A 22,319-nucleotide genomic window follows, 5' to 3' on the forward strand; every position below is an offset into this window, starting at 1 on the left:
GTTTGGCGTGGTGAGGGACGGCGTAAGCGCGCTCGAAAACCAAGTTTGCCAGTGGGGCGCCTTTTCTCGGGCAGACAATGTCGAAGAGTTGCAGAAGACATGAAAAGAGTGGAGTGGAAAAGCTGGTGTGCGTCTTTGGCCTGCTGCCGGTGCCTTCTTTAAATAGCTCGCATTCGCGGGTTGCTTTCGCTTACGGCCATACCACCCTGAGCACGCCCGATCTCGGAAGCTAAGCAGGGGCGGGCCTGGTTAGTACTTGGATGGGAGACCGCCTGGGAATACCAGGTGCTGTAAGCTTTGCTTTTCCTTTACCAGTCAGCGAGCGCTCTTCTCCAGGGGCCGACTCTTTTGGCTCGCTCCTTTACCCTTTTACATTTGCTGCTGCTTTGCTTTGCCCTTCTCTGTGCCGCCTTTCTGCCCGTCGCTGTGACGGAGGACAGCTCAACGTCGTCATTCTTGCTTTCTCCTCCAGGGAGCGATAACAGACCTTCTCTCTCTCTCTACAGCGACCTCTTTAGAGCTGCACGTTCCTTTGCAACGGGCCCTTCTCTTCGACTTGAGAGGTTGCCAGTCTTGTTTGTCAGTCCAACGGCTTGATACAAACTGCGGGAAAAAAATAAATAAATAAACAAATGATTTAGAAATTCAAGAATCAACCAAAAGAGCTAATTATTTATTCGTTTAAATAAATCCTAGGCACGGCCGCTTTAAGTCCTTCGACATTAGGCCCCCATTTGTTTCCTCTCGGGTGCCTGACTACAAAATCCGTATTTGCCTTTTCCTGCGTCAGGAATCCTCAAATAAGATCCACCACATCCACTCTCCTGTAAATTTCAGCTCTGACCTAATCAACGACCTGAACATGCTGATCCATGTCTTCAGGATCAACGATTCATTGAACTCAATTGGTCTATGTTTGCATTGTTTAATAATTGATTCCGTTTTATTTCATTTTACTTGTTGTAGTTTTTAGTTTTTTTTTACTTTTAGTTTGTTTGACACGTGATCACTCGAGCGGTGTTTCTTTATTCATGTCAGTGGGTGTTTTTATTGATTTATTTAGTTTTTACGATTTCTAAACAGGTGTCAAAGGTTTTATTTAATTTTGTTCGTGTGAAAGAACTTTTAGAAGTTTTAGTTTGTTTGCCAGGTGTTCGCTCCGAGCAGCGTTTCTTTGTTCATGTCGATGGGTGTTTTGATCGCCTTTAGCTGGAAATGGAGTGTTCATCGTGGTGGTTGTACATTACTGACACTCTGTGCTCCGAATTGTATAGCGTTGAGTGCTTTGACAGGATATGGTTGAAATGTAAATAAAGGTGCCTGATTAATTTGATATCGTTGAAAATAGACTTGCGTTTACTTGCACTCAGTGTGGCTCGCAGCGTCAGCGATGTTTGTCTTCCAACTGAATTAAAGTGAGTTGATTTATTAAGGAAGGAAGGAATTGATGTAGGGACGAAGGCGTGAAAAAGAAGGAAATGGACGTGTTGTTTTGGCGTGGTGAGGACAGCGTAAACGCGCGCGCTCGCCAAGTTTGCCGGTGGGGCGCCTTTTCTCGGGCAGACAATGTCGAAGAGTTGCAGAAGACATGAAAAGAGTGGAGTGGAAAAGCTGGTGTGCGTCTTTGGCCTGCTGCCGGTGCCTTCTTTAAATAGCTCGCATTCGCGGGTTGCTTTCGCTACAGCCATACCACCTGAGCACGCCCGATCTCGTCCGATCTCGGAAGCTAAGCAGGGGCGGGCCTGGTTAGTACTTGGATGGGAGACCGCCTGGGAATACCAGGTGCTGTAAGCTTTTGCTTTTCCTTCACCAGTCAGCGAGCGCTCTTCTCCAGGGGCCGACTCTTTTGGCTCGCTCCTTTACCCTTTTACATTTGCTGCTGCTTTGCTTTGCCCTTCTCTGTGCCGCCTTTCTGCTTCGTCGCTGTGACGGAGGACAGCTCAACGTCGTCATTCTTGCTTTCTCCTCCAGGGAGCGATAGACAGACCTTCTCTCTCTCTCTTCAGCGACCTCTTTAGAGCTGCACGTTCCTTTGCAACTCGGGCCCTTCTCTTCGACTTGAGAGGTTGCCAGTCTTGTTTGTCAGTCCAACCGCTTGAATGCAAACTGCACCGGGGAAAAAATAAATAAATAAACAAATGATTTAAGAAATTCAAGAATCAACCGAAGAGCTAATTATTTATTCGTTTAAAGAAATCCTAGGCACGCCGCTTTAAGTCCTTCGACATTAGGCCCCCATTTGTTTCCTCTCGGGGTGCCTGACTACAAAATCCGTATTTGCCTTTTCCTGCGTCAGAATCCTCAAATAAGATCCACCACATCCACTCTCCTGTAAATTTCAGCTCTGACCTAATCAAACGACCTGAACATGCTGATCCATGTCTTCAGGATCAACGATTCGTTGAACTCAATTGGTCTATGTTTGCATTGTTTAATAATTGATTCCGTTTTTATTTCATTTTACTTGTTGTAGTTTTTAGTTTTTTTACTTTTAGTTTGTTTGACACGTGATCCTCGAGCGGTGTTTCTTTATTCATGTCAGTGGGTGTTTTTATTGATTTATTTAGTTTTTTACGATTGCTAAACAGGTGTCAAAGGTTTTATTTAATTTTTGTTAGTGTGAAAGAACTTTAGAAGTTTTAGTTTGTTTGCCAGGTGATCGCTCGAGCAGCGTTTCTTTGTTCATGTCGATGGGTGTTTTGATCGCCTTTAGCTGGAAATGGAGTGTTCATCGTGGTGGTTGTACATTACTGACACTCTGTGCTCCGAATTGTATAGCGTTGAGTGCTTTGACAGGATATGGTTGAAATGTAAATAAAGGTGCCTGATTAATTTGATATCGTGAGAAATAGACTTGCGTTTACTTGCACTCAGTGTGTGGCTCGCAGCGTCAGCGATGTTTATCTTCCAACTGAATTAATGTGAGTTGATTTATTAAGGAAGGAAGGCATTGATGTAGGGACGAAGGCGTGAAAAAGAAGGGAAATGGACGTGTTGTTTTGGCGTGGTGAGGGACGGCGTAAACGCCGCGCTCCGGCCAAGTTTGCCGGTGAAGGCGCCTTTTCTCTCGGGCAGACAATGTCGAAGAGTTGCAGAAGACATGAAAAAGAGTGGAGTGGAAAAGCTGGTGTGCGTCTTTGGCCTGCTGCCGGTGCCTTCTTTAAATAGCTCGCATTCGCGGGCTGCTTTCGCTTACGGCCATACCACCCTGAGCGCCCTCTAGTGGAATTCAGGAAGTGAGTGAGTCAGTGGCGAGAACAGGTGGAGATTGATTGTTTGGAAGAGCTTGGAACACTTTATTGTTTGAAAACTACGTCAAATAAGCAGGGATTTTTGTTTGAACAGTTGTTTTAATCCCCAGGCAGCTCTTGCTGTTTGGGGATAAATATTTCTGTTTCTGAGAAGGTGGAAAATGCAGAAAAAAGAACATGGAGAAGGAAAACAGATTGGACAAGAGAATTTGAAGGAGACAGTCAGTGATGGCGAACAAAGTAAGAGAAATTATGACAAGCATCTAACTGTACGTGGTGATAGATGGAGATGACAGAATTACTATGATGGAATTGTTGAAGAAAGTAAAAGAAGAATGTGGAGTGGTTATTGGATGCAGATATAAAACGCCAAGAGAATATGAGCTGACTATGCAGGAGGAGAAAGGAAAGGAGAAATTACTGGATGGACTAAAATATAAAAAGAGCAGAATCATGGTGAGAGAAATAAGCAGCACAGAGTTGGTGGTTTCGTTCCTGGGTCTGCCCACATATATCCAGGGCGATGAAATATTGAAAAAGCTGACGAAATGGGAGTGATGGCGGTTTCAAGAATTAAAGGAGAATGTGGCCAGGAACTGATATAACTGTGGATGGAACAAGATTTTTTGAAAGTGAAGTTCACAGACACCGTCAAATCGTTGCCATATTCCACAAAGTTTGACACAGTGGGAGGTGCTGAGCACTTTCGAGTAATACATGATAGACAGGTGAAAGTGTGTCGTTTGTGCATTCAGCCTGGGCATGTTGTGAGAGACTGTCCGAGCTTCAAGTGTTTCAGGTGTGCCAAACAAGGACATTATGCACGGGAATGTAATGAAGGGATCTGCAAGCGTGTGCAAGATGGGAACTGGATTTTGTGTGTGCGAAACTGTGGTGGAGATTGAAGAAGAGGGAAGTGATGAGAAGTGGACGGATCTGTATGAGGTGGAAGAGGAAGAGGAGAATGAGGAGGGGGAAGATTCTGTGGCCGTGGAGGAGGTGAGAAGAGACAATGGGAGCAGAAAGAAGACACAGCAGAACAGAGAGGCTCTGAGGAGGAGACCTGTCCAAAGGGCGTGATCTCAGGTCAGAGAGAGAGAGAGAGAAGAGAAAGGACCGAGGACTGAAGAAGAGAGGAAGACAGCAAAAGTGGTATTGCGAGGCCAAGAAGGCAGTAATGCCAAAAGTCAAGGCATGGCGTTTCAGGTGAGGGAGAAGGTCAGTGGAGAAGGGGAAAGAATGTGGTGCAAGAGACTCCAGAATCAAATGGAGGGAGAGAAATGGACACATGTGAGGAGAAGATCATGCAGAGGGAAAGAAAGAAGAAAGAAGAGATGGAGTATAGGGGAAAAGTAAGACTTTGAGTATATTTAAATGCATTATAGAACCCTTTTAACTGCAATTTTTCGCTATGTGGGGCACAATGAACATTGCATGCTTAAATAGTAATGGACTAAGAGAATCAAAAAGGTTGAGAAGGTGATTGGTATGTTGAAAGCAGACATAATTTGTTTACAAGAGACACATTGGACAGAGAATTATGGAAAATATTAAAAATTATGGGAAGAAGATATTTTTAGTTAATCACGGGACTCAAAAAGCATGTGGTGTTGCAATTTTGATAAAAAGAAAAACTGAAATGTGTAAAGCAAATATATAAAGATGATAAGGGAGATTGTTAGTTATAGAATTTGTGTTTTGTAATGAATTGTTTAGATTGATAAATATATAACCCAGTTACTTAAATACAGAAAATATTTTCTGTATAAGGATCTACTTTAATGTGTATTTTTTCTTTAAGAGACTTGTGTAAACAGGAGTTTGGTTGTAATGCACTGGGTCAAACATGTGCTTAACAGCATGTTAGTGTGTCTCTGTTATCACCTTGGTTAAATAGAGAGTTTTCAGATCGTTTCATCCAATCAGGGAAGAGAAGGAAAGGACTTAAGAAAGTACGCGAGATTGAAGCAGGAGTGAGCGAGAGACGCGAGAGACGCGAGAGACGCGAACACAGAGAGAGTTCCTGTTAACAGAGGATTTTAGACCATACAATCCTAAACGTTTCCAGGAATAATTTTCAAGTCATTATCAGAAACTGAGTTTTAGACTATAAAACTTCAGAGTTTAAGTGTACCTGTATTCCATCACCGAAGAAGCACTGCCGTGTTTGTTCAAGTAGCGGAGGCGAGTGGCGCAGTTAGTATATCAGAGAAATCAAGGATTTTAAGATATAAAACCCTTTATATTTCTATCGATACCAAGCGTTATCAGTAAGCTAGAAGTACTACTCGTATTACTAGATAGAAGAGAAGTGAAAGCGATCGTAACTATTAAGTGACTCACACGTGTAGGCCTGTGTAGTGTGTGATGCTTCGATCCGATGCTTTGTGGCATGCGATCTGTTTTTCGATGCATTACTTTATTTTCTGAGAAGCCCATTCGAGGAAAAGTGAGCCAGAACGCTTATTGTAGTTGATGTGTATTGAAGATGGATCAAGGACTTCACCAGATAGCCCTGTGAGTACCGTGAGCTCATTAGGTCCTCTGGCACCGTGGGACGTCGTGTTTCAGCGGAGGAATTGCAGCAACTCGCACCTATCTGAACTCTTTTCTTTTCATCGTGGACCATTGAGGTAACACAGACTTTATTTTGATTGCTCGGCTGAGCGAAGAGTTTTGTTTTTGTAAGGATCGCTGCTACCTTCAAATCAGGCCTGCAACGGGTGGGTTTCAGCGACATTTTGTGTGATTGTGTGTGTGACTGAGTGAGTGTGGATCCATACAGTTGTTTATCTGACCGGTCTTAAAGTAGTATTTCACTGTGATATTCTAATCTTATCTGTTTGTATACTGTTAAAATTAGGTTTGTAACATGTATTATACCCAGAGTATTCAAATTGTTAATATTGGTTTGAAGAATGTAAGCAAATGCTATAGGAACTCAGTTAGGTTATGCTAAAAGAACATTTACATGTTGTAAGAGAAGGTTAAGTGACATAGGAGCAGAAGATACATCAGAGCGTATTGTGTACAAAACAAACTGGTGAAGAACAGAAGTCTTATTTAGTGAAACAAAGCCAGATAACAGGTTGTAGTAATCCATTTCGTGGAATATTTTATTTTTGTATTTCTTACCTTTTGTATTGGATTCCTTTTATTAGTGAAAACCCACTTATATCATATTCAGACCTATTCGTAACCTTTGTACATGGGATTATAATACATTTTTGAAATCACTCACTTGAAAAGTGCGTAGTGTGGTGTTTTTCTCTTTAATTGAATTGTGCTTTAAAGTAATATTAGACTTTCACCAGAAGACAACTCAACAGGATCAAATAGTATTTTTCGAACTCAGGCCCTTATCAAAGCAGTGTATAGTGGTAAAGGGCTACAAATATATATGCACCAAATGTAGAGGCTGAAAGAAAGGAACTTTTAAAGAAACAAAGCCATTATGTACAGGTAAAATGTATAGTGGTTGGAGATTTCAATGTGTGGTGCACAAGATTAGATGCTTCAAGCACTGCTAATTTTAAATCAGATGTGTCTAGGAAATATCTAAATGAGTGGATGCAAAGTGATGAAATGGTAGATGTTTGGAGAGAAGAAAACCCATTTGAGAGAGAGTTTTCTAGAAGGCAAATGGTAATGGGAAGCTTAAAACAAAGCAGGATAGATTTCTGTTTAGTTAAAGAAATATTAAATTATGTTAAAAATGTGAAATACAGTTTTTAGGCATAAGTGATCATGCAGCTATAAAAGTAAAAAGATAGGTATAAATCTGGGAGAAAGAGGAGGGGAGTGTGGTGTTTGAATTCATCCATATTAACTGAAAGAGGCTTATAAGGAAAATATTAGAAAATGCATAAGTTATGAAATGGAAAACCCTTTGTTTGATGAAAATGTGTGTGAGTGGTGGGAAGGAATGAAAGAAAAAATTAAAAGAAGAAGCATTAGGTATTCAAAGCAAAGGGACTTTATGAGGAAAAGTAGAATAGAAGCACTGAAAAAGGCATTGGAGAAAGAAGCAAAAAAAAGAAAGTAATCCTGAGTACGGCAAAGAATGTTATTGTCAGATAAAAACAGAAATGGACGAGTATGAAATAGAAAAAAGTGAGGGTGCAAAAGTAAGAAGTAGAGCACAGTATGCGGTTGAGGGAGAGAGGAGTACAAAATTCTTTCTGAATCTAGAAAAAAGAAAGCAGAAGAGAAATCATATAATGGAATTGGAGAATGGAAAAGGTGTAAAGGTAACTGATTATGTGGAAATAATAGGAGTGGTGGAGGCATTTTATGCGGGATTGTTTAAGAAAAAAGGTGTAAAACAAGAGTGCGTAGATGAAGTTTTAGATACGTTGAGTGCTAAGTTAAAGAGGCGATAAAAATATGTGATAGAGAAATAAGCATAGAAGAAATAAAAGAAGCAATAAAACAAACAAAACCAAATAAAAGCCCAGGATCGGATGGGTTAACACACGAGTTTTATAAGACGTTCATCGAGGTTTTAGCGCCCATTTTATGGAAGCTATATAAAACTATGGAAGAGAGAGCGGAAGTGCCAGAATCATTGACTTTAGGGGTAATCAATATCTTGTATAAAAATAAAGGTAGTCGGCTTAAGTTGGAAAATTACAGGCCTTTGAGCCTTTTAAATACAGATTATAAGATACTGACAAAAGTACTGGCAAATAGAATAAAAGAGATAGTGGGGAGTATAATATCACCAAGTCAAGCATATAGTATACCAGGCAGGGATATTTCAGATACAGTGTGCACAATAAGAGATGTTGTGGACAAAATGGGAAAAGGATGGGGAGGGGTTTGATTTTAAGTATGGATTTAAATAAGGCATTTGATAGGGTAGAGCACAGTTTTATAGAGCAAGTAATGAGAAGATTCGGTTCGGGGGAGAGGATTTTAAGATGGATAAAGTTGTTGTATAGTAATTCAAAAAGTTGTGTAAAGATTAATGGTGTTTTAACAGACTCATTTCCTATAGAGAGGTCAGTTAGGCAGGGATGTCCGTTGTACGGCATTGCTGTATTCGATAACGGCTGATCCTTTGGCAACATTAGTTAAAAAGATAAGGAAATAAAAGGAATCAAATTCCATATGGGGAATGAGCATAATTCATCAGTATGCAGATGACACAACATTTACAGTCAAAGATAGAGAGAGTATAAATAGGGTAATGAAACATATGGAAACATACGGTAAAGCATCAGGTGCTAAAATAAATGTTGATAAATCAGAAATAATGAGTGTAGGTGGAACAGATATAGAAGGACAAGATATTCCTTTTAAAGTAGCGAAAAGAATATATAAAGATTTTAGGTGTGAATATAGGAGTAAATGCAAAGAGGCGAGAGATGCTACATGGACTGGGATTTTAAATAAAATAAAACAGGTTTTACAGTTTTGGAGATTAAGAGATTTAAGATTAAGAGGAATGGTAGTTGTAGTTAATTCACTATTGCTTGTTAAATGTAATTATGTGATGGGAGTAATTGATCTACGGATTGGGTGTTGAATGAAATGAGGGAGGTTGTGAACACATTTTTGTGGAGGGGGAAAGGAGTGAAAATATCAACAAAAACATTAATAGCAGATTACAAGGAGGGTGGGGTTGAGGCTGATTGATTTAGATGTAAAAGGAAAGCAGTAAGAGTGAAAACAATAAAGAAGTACTTATATGATAAAGTGGAATATGGATGGAAGGGTTTTATGAGAGATCTTCTGGACAAAAGTAGTGGTTGTGGAGAAGAAGGGATATTCATGGCCTTAAAGAAGCCAATGATTGAAGATATGCCACTGTTTTATAAAGAAGTATTGAGTGCATGGTCTGAATTTTTAGTGAATGTCGAGAAATGCAGTGTGAAAATATAAACCAAATACACAAGCAGCCAATATTTTTGAACCCAAAGATACGGATGAAAGGAAAATGTTTTATAATAGACTGTACATGAAAGCAGGAGTAAGACAGGTAAAGGATATGGCTTATGAATACATAAAAGGTTTTTACAAACAGAGCCATTTATGATTATGTGGTAGAGTGGGATGAGGAAATTGAAAAATCAAAAGTGGACTCTGTATGTGAAAACATTAAAATAAGTTTTGCCCAGGAGCTGGGTGGAAGGGATTGAGAGGAAAGCAGTTAAACCGGGAAATTGGGAATGCCAGAAATGTTTTATGTTGAAAATGGTAAAAGAAACCTTTAGCTGATATAAATACTAAGCTGATATATAAAATATTCCTGAAAAGGAAATTAAATTGCCTGCATCAGAAGCTGTTTGGCCAAAACTCTTCCCAGGATTTAACGTTAAAACAATATGGAAGAATTTAAAGTGTGAAATATAATGGACTGGACTGTGAAAATTTAGACTTCAAATTAAGACATAATAGAATATATACAAAGGTGGTAATTCATCAAATAAATAAGAATGTGAACAGAGAATGTGATGTATGTAAGATTGACCCGGAGACTTTGATGCATATCTTTTTGAATGCAAAGAGCTTGTTGTGTTTCATGAAAAATTGAAAAATGTGGTAAAGGAGGAATGGGGGAAAAGATGTAACAGGAAATGAATGGAAAAAATTGTTTTTATTTGGTGAAATGTATGAATCATAAGGATAAGAAGGTTAATTTGTGTAACTTTATTTTAAGTCATGCAAGGTAGTACAATATGGGCGAGGGAGGAATTTGGCATATTATGAAGGGAAAAAAGTGGACGTAGCTGTGATGTTCAGGACTGTTGTGGAAAAAGTATTTATCTAATGTGGAAATATCTGAGCAAAGATGTTTTGAAAAGCTTTTATTAATGGATATAGACTTATATCTGTGGAAGACAAAGGAGGATTGAGTTTAAATTTCTAAAGATGGAGAATTATATTTGTAATGTTAAATGACATAGGATGATTATATGTGTAAATGTTTGGTGATGTGAAAATTTGAATGGAGGATTTTGCGTTTATTGTATGAATGGCTATGTCACACTGTGTTAATGAGTTGTATTGATTTGATACTTTTGATAATAAAAAAAAAAAAAAAAAAAAAAATGCAGCGCCCGATCTCGTCCGATCTCGGAAGCTAAGCAGGGGCGGGCCTGGTTAGTACTTGGATGGGAGACCGCCTGGGAATACCAGGTGCTGTAAGCTTTTGCTTTTCCTTCACCAGTCAGCGGCGCTCTTCTCCAGGGGCCGACTCTTTTGGCTCGCTCCCTTTACCCTTTTACATTTGCTGCTGCTTTGCTTTGCCCTTCTCTGTGCCGCCTTTCTGCTTCGTCGCTGTGACGGAGGACAGCTCAACGTCGTCATTCTTGCTTTCTCCTCCAGGGAGCGATAGACAGACCTTCTCTCTCTCTACAGCGACCTCTTTAGAGCTGCGTTCCTTTGCAACTCGGGCCCTTCTCTTCGACTTGAGAGGTTGCCAGTCTTGTTTGTCAGTCCAACCGCTTGAATGCAAACTGCACCGGGAAAAAATAAATAAATAAACAAATGATTTAAGAAATTCAAGAATCAACCGAAGAGCTAATTATTTATTCGTTTTAAAGAAATCCTAGGCACGGCAGCTTTTAAGTCCTCATCGACATTAGGGCCCCCATTTGTTTCCTCTCGGGGTGCCTGACTACAAAATCCGTATTTGCCTTTTCCTGCGTCAGGAATCCTCAAATAAGATCCACCACATCCACTCTCCTGTAAATTTCAGCTCTGACCCTAATCAAACGACCTGAACATGCTGATCCATGTCTTCAGGATCAACGATTCGTTGAACTCAATTGGTCTATGTTTGCATTGTTTAATAATTGATTCCGTTTTATTTCATTTTACTTGTTGTAGTTTTTAGTTTTTTTTTTACTTTTAGTTTGTTTGACACGTGATCACTCCGAACGGTGTTTCTTTATTCATGTCAGTGGGTGTTTTTATTGATTTATTTAGTTTTACGATTGCTAAACAGGTGTCAAAGGTTTTATTTAATTTTGTTCGTGTGAAAGAACTTTTAGAAGTTTTAGTTTGTTTGCCAGGTGATCGCTCGAGCAGCGTTTCTTTGTTCATGTCGATGGGTGTTTTGATCGCTTTTAGCTGAAATGGAGTGTTCATCGTGGTGGTTGTACATTACTGACACTCTGTGCTCCGAATTGTATAAGCGTTGAGTGCTTTGCATTTACATTTACATTTAGTCATTTAGCAGACGCCTTTATCCAAAGCGACGCACAAATGAGAGTGTAGGCATATAGAAGCAAATTAATATCAGCAAAAGGGCAGTAGTGCATAAGTGCTCTTGAGTGGGAGTCTTGTCTTACCTAACGCAGACACAAGGCTTTTTTTTTTTTTTTTTTTTTTTTTTTTTTTTTAAACAAGGAAAGGATAGGAAGGAGCAGAGAAGAAGAAGAAGAAGAGAGTGCTATCAATGTTGGGTCAAGTGCAAGCGAAAAAGATGAGTTTTGAGTTGGTTTTGAAGACTGCTAGTGACTCTGCTGCCCTAGTGGTAATGGGCAGATCGTTCCACCAGCGAGGAACAGACCAGGTGAAGGTGCGCCAAGAGTGATTTTGCACCTTTTTGTGAAGGCACTGCAAGACGCCTTTCGTTTGCAGGCGCGAGGCACCTGGAGGGAACATATGATTCAATTAGTGAGTGTAAGTCTGAGGAGCGGAGCCTGTGATTGTCCTGTAGGCCAGCATCAGGGATTTGAATTTGATGCGGGCATCTATAGGAAGCCAGTGTAAACTAATGAAGAGGGGTGTGGACGTGGGCCCTCCTTGGTTCGGTGAAGACCACCCTAGCCGCTGCATTCTGGACCATCTGAAGAGGTCTGGTTGTAGAGGCTGGGAGGCCAGCAAGGAGGCGTTGCAGTAATCCAGTCTGCTCAGGACTAGTGCCTGGGCGAGGATCTGTGTAGCGTGTTCTGATAAGTATGGTCTGATTTTCCTGCCGCTTTAAGTCTTCTCGACATTAGGCCCCCATTTGTTTCCTCTCGGGGTGCCTGACTACAAAATCCGTATTTGCCTTTTCCTGCGTCAGGAATCCTCAAATAAGATCCACCACATCCACTCTCCTGTAAATTTCAGCTCTGACCTAATCAAACGACCTGAACATGCTGATCCATGTCTTCAGGATCAACGATTCGTTGAACTCAATTGGTCTATGTTTGCATTGTTTAATAATTGATTCGTTTTTATTTCATTTTACTTGTTGTAGTTTTTAGTTTTTTTTACTTTTAGTTTGTTTGACACGCGTGATCACTCCGAGCGGTGTTTCTTTATTCATGTCAGTGGGTGTTTTTATTGATTTATTTAGTTTTTACGATTGCTAAACAGGTGTCAAAGGTTTTATTTAATTTTGTTCGTGTGAAAGAACTTTTAGAAGTTTTAGTTTGTTTGCCAGGTGATCGCTCCGAACGACGCGTTTCTTTGTTCATGTCGATGGGTGTTTTGATCGCCTTTAGCTGGAAATGGAGTGTTCATCGTGGTGGTTGTACATTACTGACACTCTGTGCTCCGAATTGTATAGCGTTGAGTGCTTTGACAGGATATGGTTGAAATGTAAATAAAGGTGCCTGATTAATTTGATATCGTTGAGAAATAGACTTGCGTTTACTTGCACTCAGTGTGGCTCGCAGCGTCAGCGATGTTTGTCTTCCAACTGAATTAATGTGAGTTGATTTATTAAGGAAGGAAGGCATTGATGTAAGGACGAAGGCGTGAAAAGAAGGGGAAATGGACGTGTTGTTTGGCGTGGTGAGGGGCGGCGTGGTGAGGCGGCGTAACGCCGCGCATCCGCCAAGTTTGCGGTGGGGCGCCTTTTCTCGGGCAGACAATGTCGAAGAGTTGCAGAAGACATGAAAAGAGTGGAGTGGAAAAGCTGGTGTGCGCGTCTTTGGCCTGCTGCGGTGCCTTCTTTAAATAGCTCGCATTCGCGGGCTGCTTTCCTTACGGCCATACCACCCTGAGCACGCCCGATCTCGTCCGATCTTGGAAGCTAAGCAGGGGTGGGCCTGGTTAGTACTTGGATGGGAGACCGCCTGGGAATACCAGGTGCTGTAAGCTTTTGCTTTTCCTTCACCAGTCAGCGAGCGCTCTTCTCCAGGGCCGACTCTTTTGGCTCGCTCCTTTACCCTTTACATTTGCTGCTGCTTTGCTTTGCCCTTCTCTGTGCCGCCTTTCTGCTTGTCGCTGTGACGGAGGACAGCTCAACGTCGTCATTCTTGCTTTCTCCTCCAGGGAGCGATAGACAGACCTTCTCTCTCTCTCTTCAGCGACCTCTTTAGAGCTGCACGTTCCTTTGCAACTCGGGCCCTTCTCTTGACTTGAGAGGTTGCCAGTCTTGTTTGTCAGTCCAACCGCTGAATGCAAACTGCACCGGGAAAAAATAAATAAATAAACAAATGATTTAAGAAATGCAAGAATCAACCGAAGAGCTAATTATTTATTCGTTTAAAGAAATCCTAGGCACGGCCGCTTTAAGTCCTTCGACATTAGGCCCCCATTTGTTTCCTCTCGGGTGCCTGACTACAAAATCCGTATTTGCCTTTTCCTCGTCAGGAATCCTCAAATAAGATCCACACATCCACTCTCCTGTAAATTTCAGCTCTGACCCTAATCAAACGACCTGAACATGCTGATCCATGTCTTCAGGATCAACGATTCGTTGAACTCAATTAGTCTATGTTTGCATTGTTTAATAATTGATTCCGTTTTATTTCATTTTACTTGTTGTAGTTTTTAGTTTTTTTTTACTTTTAGTTTGTTTGACACGCGTGATCACTCCGAACGGTGTTTCTTTATTCATGTCAGTGGGTGTTTTTATTGATTTATTTAGTTTTTCACGATTGCTAAACAGGTGTCAAAGGTTTTATTTAATTTTGTTCGTGTGAAAGAACTTTAGAAGTTTTAGTTTGTTTGCCAGGTGATCGCTCGAGCAGCGTTTCTTTGTTCATGTCGATGGGTGTTTTGATCGCCTTTAGCTGGAAATGGAGTGTTCATCGTGGTGGTTGTACATTACTGACACTCTGTGCTCAGATTGTATAGCGTTGAGTGCTTTGCATTTACATTTACATTTAGTCATTTAGCAGAGCGCCTTTATCCAAAGCGGCGTTACAAATGAGGTGAGCATATAGAAGCAAATTAATATCAGCAAAAGGGCAGTAGTGCATAAGTGCTCTTGAGTGGGGTCTTGTCTTACCTAACGCAGACACAAGGCTTTTTTTTTTTTTTTTTTTTTTTTTTTTTTTTTTTTTTAAAAATAAAAAGGATAGGAAGGCAGCAGGAGAAGAAGAAGAAGAAGAGAGTGCTATCAATGTTGGGTCAAGTGCAAACGAAAAAGATGAGTTTTGAGTTGGTTTTGAAGACTGCTAGTGACTCTGCTGCCCCTAGTGGTAATGGGCAGATCGTTCCACCAGCGAGGAACAGACCAGGTGAAGGTGCGCAAGAGTGATTTTGCACCTTTTGTGAAGGCACTGCAAGGCGCCTTCGTTTGCAGAGCGTAGGCACCTGAGAGGGGAACATATGATTCAATTAGTGAGTGTAAGTACGAGGGAGCGGAGCCTGTGATTATCCTGTGAGGCCAGCATCAGGGATTTGAATTTGATGAGGCATCTATGGGAAGCCAGTGTAAACTAATGAAGAGAGGGTGAGCGTGGGGCCCTCCTTGGTTCGTTGAAGACCACCCTAGCCGCTGCATTCTGGACCATCTGAAGAGGTCTGGTTGTAGAGGCTGGGAGGCCAGCAAGGAGGGCGTTGCAGTAATCCAGTCTGCCTCAGGACTAGTGCCTGGACGAGGATCTGTGTAGCGTGTTCTGATAAGTATGGTCTGATTTTCCTGCCGCTTTAAGTCCTTCGACATTAGGCCCCCATTTGTTTCCCTCGGGGTGCCTGACTACAAAATCCGTATTTGCCTTTTCCTCACGTCAGGAATCCTCAAATAAGATCCACCACATCCACTCTCCTGTAAATTTCAGCTCTGACCCTAATCAAACGACCTGAACATGCTGATCCATGTCTTCAGGATCAACGATTCGTTGAACTCAATTGGTCTATGTTTGCATTGTTTAATAATTGATTCCGCTTTTTATTTCATTTTACTTGTTGTAGTTTTTAGTTTTTTTTTTACTTTTAGTTTGTTTGACACGTGATCACTCGAGCGGGTGTTTCTTTATTCATGTCAGTGGGTGTTTTTATTGATTTATTTAGTTTTTACGATTGCTAAACAGGTGTCAAAGGTTTTATTTAATTTTGTTACGTGTGAAAGAACTTTTAGAAGTTTTAGTTTGTTTGCCAGGTGATCGCTCGAGAGCGACGTTTCTTTGTTCATGTCGATGGGTGTTTTGATCGCCTTTAGCTGGAAATGGAGTGTTCATCGTGGTGGTTGTACATTACTGACACTCTGTGCTCCAATTGTATAGCGTTGAGTGCTTTGACAGGATATGGTTGAAATGTAAATAAAGGTGCCTGATTAATTTGATATCGTTGAGAAATAGACTTGCGTTTTACTTGCACTCAGTGTGGCTCACTTGGCGTCAGCGATGTTTGTCTTCCAACTGAATTAATGTGGAGTTGATTTATTAAGGAAGGAAGGCATTGATGTAGGGACGAAGGCGTGAAAAAGAAAGGAAATGGGCGTGTTGTTTTGGCGTGGTGAGAGGCGGCGTAAGCGCGCGCTCCGGCCAAGTTTGCGGTGGGAGCGCTTTTTCTCGGGCAGACAATGTCGAAGGTTTTGCAGAAGACATGAAAGAGTGGAGTGAAAAGCTGGTGTGCGTCTTTGGCCTGCTGCGGTGCCTTCTTTAAATAGCTCGCATTCGCGGGCTGCTTTTGCTTACGGCCATACCACCTGAGCACGCCCGATCTCGGTCCGATCTCGGAAGCTAAGCAGGGGGGCCTGGTTAGTACTTGGATGGGAGACCGCCTGGGAATACCAGGTGCTGTAAGCTTGCTTTTCTTTTCACCAGTCAGCGGCGCTCTTCTCCAGGGGCCGACTCTTTTGGCTCGCTCCTTTACCCTTTTACATTTGCTGCTGCTTTGCTTTGCACCTTCTCTGTGCCGCCTTTTCTGCTTCGCTGCTGTGACGGAGGACAGCTCAACGTCGTCATTCTTGCTTTCTCCTCCAGGGGAGCGATAGACAGACCTCTCTCTCTTCAGCGACCTCTTTAGAGCTGCACGTTCCTTGCAACTCAGGCCCTTCTCTTCGACTTGAGAGGTTGCCAGTCTTGTTTGTCAGTCCAACTGGCTTGAATACAAACTGCACCGGGAAAAAATAAATAAATAAACAAATGATTTAAGAAATTCAAGAATCAACGAGTGAGCTAATTATTTATTCGTTAAAGAAATCCTAGGCACGGCGCTTTAAGTCCTTCGACATTAGGCCCCCATTTGTTTCCTCTCGGGGTGCCTGACTACAAAATCCGATTTGCCTTTTTCCTGCGTCAGGAATCCTCAAATAAGATCACCACATCCACTCTCCTGTAAATTTCAGCTCTGACCCTAATCAAACGACCTGAACATGCTGATCCATGTCTTCAGGATCAACGATTCGTTGAACTCAATTGGTCTATGTTTGCATTTGTTTAATAATTGATTCCGTTTTTATTTCATTTTACTTGTTTGCTGTAGTTTTTAGTTTTTTTACTTTTAGTTTGTTTGACACGTGATCACTCGAGCGGTGTTTCTTTATTCATGTCAGTGGGTGTTTTTATTGATTTATTTAGTTTTTACGATTGCTAAACAGGTGTCAAAGGTTTTATTTAATTTTGTTCGTGTGAAAGAACTTTTAGAAGTTTTAGTTTGTTTGCCAGGTGATCGCTCGAGCGAACGACGTTTCTTTGTTCATGTCGATGGGTGTTTGATCGCCTTTAGCTGAGAAATGGAGTGTTCATCGTGGTGGTTGTACATTACTGACACTCTGTGCTCCGAATTGTATAAGCGTTGAGTGCTTTGACAGGATATGGTTGAAATGTAAATAAAGGTGCCTGATTAATTTGATATCGTTGAGAAATAGACTTGCGTTTACTTGCACTCAGTGTGGCTCGCAGCGTCAGCGATGTTTGTCTTCCAACTGAATTAAAGTGAGTTGATTTATTAAGGAAGGAAGGCATTGATGTAGGGACGGCGTGAAAAAGAAGGAAATGGGCGTGTTGTTTTGGCGTGGTGAGGGCCGGCGAGCGCGCGCTCCGCCAAGTTTGCCGTTGGGCGCCTTTTTCTCGGGCAGACAATGTCGAAGAGTTGCAGAAGACATGAAAAGAGTGGAGTGGAAAAGCTGGTGTGCGTCTTTGGCCTGCTGTCGGTGCCTTCTTTTAAATAGCTCGCATTCGCTGGCTGCTTTCGCACTGGCCATACCACCCTGAGCACGCCCGATCTCGTCCGATCTCGGAAGCTAAGCAGGCGGGCCTGGTTAGTACTTGGATGGGGAGACCGCCTGGGAATACCAGGTGCTGTAAGCTTTTGCTTTTCCTTCACCAGTCAGCGGCGCTCTTCTCCAGGGGCCGACTCTTTTGGCTCGCTCCTTTACCCTTTACATTTGCTGCTGCTTTGCTTTGCCCTTCTCTGTACGCCGCCTTTCTGCTTGCATGTCGCTGTGACGGAGGACAGCTCAACGTCGTCATTCTTGCTTTCTCCTCCAGGGAGCGATAGACAGACCTTCTCTCTCTACAGCGACCTCTTTAGAGCTGCTGCGTTCCTTTGCAACCGGGCCCTTCTCTTCGACTCTGAGAGGTTGCCAGTCTTGTTTGTCAGTCCAACCGCTTGATACAAACTGCACCGGGAAAAAATAAATAAATAAACAAATGATTTAAGAAATTCAAGAATCAACCGAAGAGCTAATTATTTATTCGTTTAAAGAAATCCTAGGCACGCCGCTTTAAGTCCTTCGACATTAGGCCCCCATTTTGTTTCCTCTCTGAGGTGCCTGACTACAAAATCCGTATTTGCCTTTTCCTGCGTCAGAATCCTCAAATAAGATCCACCACATCCACTCTCCTGTAAATTTCAGCTCTGACCCTAATCAAACGGCCTGAACATGCTGATCCATGTCTTCAGGATCAACGATTCGTTGAACTCAATTGGTCTATGTTTGCATTGTTTAATAATTGATTCCGTTTTATTTCATTTTACTTGTTGTAGTTTTTAGTTTTTTTTTTTACTTTTAGTTTGTTTGATACGTGATCACTCCGAGCGGTGTTTCTTTATTCATGTCAGTGGGTGTTTTTATTGATTTATTTAGTTTTTACGATTGCTAAACAGGTGTCAAGGTTTTATTTAATTTTGTTCGTGTGAAAGAACTTTTAGAAGTTTTAGTTTGTTTGCCAGGTGATCGCTCAGGCGAGCGTTTCTTTGTTCATGTCGATGGGTGTGTTTGATCGCCTTTAGCTGGAAATGGAGTGTTCATCGTGGTGGTTGTACATTACTGACACTCTGTACTCCGAATTGTATAGCGTTGAGTGCTTTGACAGGATATGGTTGAAATGTAAATAAAGGTGCCTGATTAATTTGATATCGTTGAGAAATAGACTTGCGTTTACTTGCACTCAGTGTGGCTCGCAGCGTCAGCGATGTTTGTCTTCAACTGAATTAAAGTGAGTTGATTTATTAAGGAAGGAAGGAATTGATGTAGGGGCGAAGGCGTGAAAAAGAAGGGAAATGGGCGTGTTGTTTTGGCGTGGTGAGGCGAGGCGTAACGCCGCGCTCCGGCCAAGTTTGCCGGTGGGCGCCTTTTTCTCAGGGCAGACAATGTCGAAGAGTTGCAGAAGACATGAAAAGAGTGGAGTGAAAAGCTGGTGTGCGTCTTTGGCCTGCTGCGGTGCCTTCTTTAAATAGCTCGCATTTCAGGCTGGTTGCGCTTTCGCGCTCTGACCATACCACCCTGAAGCACGCCCAATCTCGTCCGATCTGGAAGCTAAGCAGGGTGGCCTGGTTAGTACTTGGATGGGAGACCGCCTGGGAATACCAGGTGCTGTAAGCTTTTGCTTTTCCTTCACCAGTCAGCGGCGCTCTTCTCCAGGGCCGACTCTTTTGGCTCGCTCCTTTACCCTTTACATTTGCTGCTGCTTTGCTTTGCCCCTTCTCTGTGCGCCTTTCTGCTTCGGCGTCGCTGTGGCGGAGGACAGCTCAACGTCGTCATTCTTGCTTTCTCCTCCAGGGAGCGATAGACAGACCTTCTCTCTCTCTGGCGACCTCTTTAGAGCTGCACGTTCCTTTGCAACTTCCAGGCCCTTCTAACCCGACTTGAGAGGTTGCCAGTCTTGTTTGTCAGTCCAACCGCTTGAATGCAAACTGCACCGGGGAAAAAATAAATAAATAAACAAATGATTTAAGAAATTCAGAATCAACGAAGAGCTAATTATTTATTCGTTTAAAAGAAATCCTGCACGGCCGCTTTAAGTCCTTCTCGACATTAGGCCCCCATTTGTTTCCTCTAGGGTGCCTGACTACAAAATCCGTATTTGCCTTTTCCTGCGTCAGGAATCCTCAAATAAGATCCACCACATCCACTCTCCTGTAAATTTCAGCTCTGACCTAATCAAGCGACCTGAACATGCTGATCCATGTCTTCAGGATCAACGATTCGTTGAACTCAATTGGTCTATGTTTGCATTGTTTAATAATTGATTCCGTTTTATATTTCATTTTACTTGTTGTAGTTTTTAGTTTTTTTTTTTTTACTTTTTAGTTTGTTTGACGCGTGATCCTCGAGCGGTGTTTCTTTATTCATGTCAGTGGGTGTTTTTATTGATTTATTTAGTTTTTACGATTGCTAAACAGGTGTCAAAGGTTTTATTTAATTTTTGTTCGTGTGAAAGAACTTTTAGAAGTTTTAGTTTGTTTGCCAGGTGATCGCTCCGAGCAGCGTTTCTTTGTTCATGTCGATGGGTGTTTTGATCGCCTTTGGCTGGAAATGGAGTGTTCATCGTGGTGGTTGTACATTACTGACACTCTGTGCTCAGATTGTATAGCGTTGAGTGCTTTGCATTTACATTTACATTTAGTCATTTAGCAGACGCCTTTATCCAATGACGTACAAATGAGGTAGGCATATAGAAGCAAATTAATATCAGCAAAGAGGCAGTAGTGCATAAGTGCTCTTGAGTAGGGTCTTGTCTTACCTACACGAGACACAAGGCTTTTTTTTTTTTTTTTTTTTTTTTTTTTTTTTAAACAATAAAGGATAGGAAGGAGCAGGAGAAGAAGAAGAAGAAGAGAAGTGCTATCAATGTTGGGTCAAGTGCAAACGAAAAAGATGAGTTTTGAGTTGTTTTTTGAAGACTGCTAGTGACTCTGCTGCCTAGTGGTAATGGGCAGATCGTTCCTGCAGCGAGGAACAGACCAGGTGAAGGTGCATAAGAGTGATTTTGCACCTTTTTGTGAAGGCACTGCAAGGCGCCTTTCGTTTGCAGGCGTAGGCACCTGGAGAGGAACATATGATTCAATTAGTGAGTGTAAGTCATGAGGAGAGCGGAGCCTGTGATTGTCCTGTAGGCCAGCATCAGGGATTTGAATTTGATGCGGGCATCTATAGGAAGCCAGTGTAAACTAATGAAGAGGGGGTGTGGCGTGGGCCCTCCTTGGTTGCGTTGAAGACCACCCTAGCCGCTGCATTCTGGACCATCTGAAGAGGTCTGGTTGTAGAGGCTGGGAGGCCAGCAAGGAGGGCGTTGCAGTAATCCAGTCTGCTCAGGACTAGTGCCTGGGCGAGGGATCTGTGTAGCGTGTTCTGATAAGTATGGTCTGATTTTCCTGCCGCTTTAAGTCCCGACATTAGGCCCCCATTTGTTTCCTCTCATAAGGTGCCTGACTACAAAATCCGTATTTGCCTTTTCCTCGTCAGGAATCCTCAAATAAGATCCACCACATCCACTCTCCTGTAAATTTCAGCTCTGACCCTAATCAAACGACCTGAACATGCTGATCCATGTCTTCAGGATCAACGATTCGTTGAACTCAATTGGTCTATGTTTGCATTGTTTAATAATTGATTCCGTTTTTATTTCATTTACTTGTTGTAGTTTTTAGTTTTTTTTTACTTTTTAGTTTGTTTGACACGTGATCACTCCGAACGGTGTTTCTTTATTCATGTCAGTGGGTGTTTTTATTGATTTATTTAGTTTTTTACGATTGCTAAACAGGTGTCAAAGGTTTTATTTAATTTTGTTCGTGTGAAAGAACTTTTAGAAGTTTTAGTTTGTTTGCCAGGTGATCGCTCCGAGCAGCGTTTCTTTGTTCATGTCGATGGGTGTTTTGATCGCCTTTGGCTGAAATGGAGTGTTCATCGTGGTGGTTGTACATTACTGACACTCTGTACTCCGAATTGTATAGCGTTGAGTGCTTTGACAGGATATGGTTGAAATGTAAATAAAGGTGCCTGATTAATTTGATATCGTTGAGAAATAGACTTGCGTTTACTTGCACTCAGTGTGGCTCGAAAGCGTCAGCGATGTTTGTCTTCCAACTGAATTAATGTGTGAGTTGATTTATTAAGGAAGGAAGGCATTGATGTAGGGACGAAGGCGTGAAAAGAAGAAATGGGCGTGTTGTTTTGGCGTGGTGAGGCGGCGTAAGCGCGCGCTCCCCGCAAGTTGCGGTGGGCGCCTTTTTCTCGGGCAGACAATGTCGAAGAGTTGCAGAAGACATGAAAAGAGTGGAGTGGAAAAGCTGGTGTGCGTCTTTGGCCTGCTGCGGTGCCTTCTTTAAATAGCTCGCGCATTCGCGGGCTGCTTTGCGCTCACAGCCATACCACCTGAAGCCGCACGCCCGATCTCGTCCGATCTAGGGAAGCTAAGCAGGGGCGGGCCTGGTTAGTACTTGGATGGGAGACCGCCTGGGAATACCAGGTGCTGTAAGCTTTTGCTTTTCCTTCACCAGTCAGCGGCGCTCTTCTCCGGGGCCGACTCTTTTGGCTCGCTCCTTTACCCTTTTACATTTGCTGCTGCTTTGCTTTGCCCTTCTCTGTGCCGCCTTTCTGCTTCGTCGCTGTGACGGAGGACAGCTCAACGTCGTCATTCTTGCTTTCTCCTCCAGGGGGCGATAGACAGACCTTCTCTCTCTCTCTTCAGCGACCTCTTTGAGCTGCACGTTCCTTTGCAACTC

The 22,319-nt window shown here is 42.2% G+C and overlaps 1 non-coding gene and 5 pseudogenes across 1 annotated transcript; all 6 read left to right on the top strand.

The window, feature by feature from the left end:
- The first annotated feature begins 188 nt into the window (after positions 1 to 188).
- Positions 189 to 297, top strand: LOC122334758 (annotated as a pseudogene).
- Positions 298 to 1,677: 1,380 nt separating this feature from the next.
- Positions 1,678 to 1,794, top strand: LOC122334760 (annotated as a pseudogene).
- An 11,382-nt stretch (positions 1,795 to 13,176) lies between these two features.
- LOC122334771 lies at positions 13,177 to 13,295 on the top strand. Its single transcript, XR_006248810.1, has one exon. It is a non-coding gene; the product is annotated as a 5S ribosomal RNA (ribosomal RNA).
- Positions 13,296 to 16,057: 2,762 nt separating this feature from the next.
- LOC122334759 lies at positions 16,058 to 16,174 on the top strand (annotated as a pseudogene).
- A 1,387-nt stretch (positions 16,175 to 17,561) lies between these two features.
- On the top strand, positions 17,562 to 17,680 carry LOC122334767 (annotated as a pseudogene).
- Positions 17,681 to 21,952: 4,272 nt separating this feature from the next.
- LOC122334763 lies at positions 21,953 to 22,075 on the top strand (annotated as a pseudogene).
- The last annotated feature ends 244 nt before the right edge of the window (positions 22,076 to 22,319 follow it).

Source organism: Puntigrus tetrazona, unplaced genomic scaffold, assembly GCF_018831695.1.
Source record: "Puntigrus tetrazona isolate hp1 unplaced genomic scaffold, ASM1883169v1 S000000642, whole genome shotgun sequence".
NCBI lineage: Eukaryota > Metazoa > Chordata > Actinopteri > Cypriniformes > Cyprinidae > Puntigrus > Puntigrus tetrazona.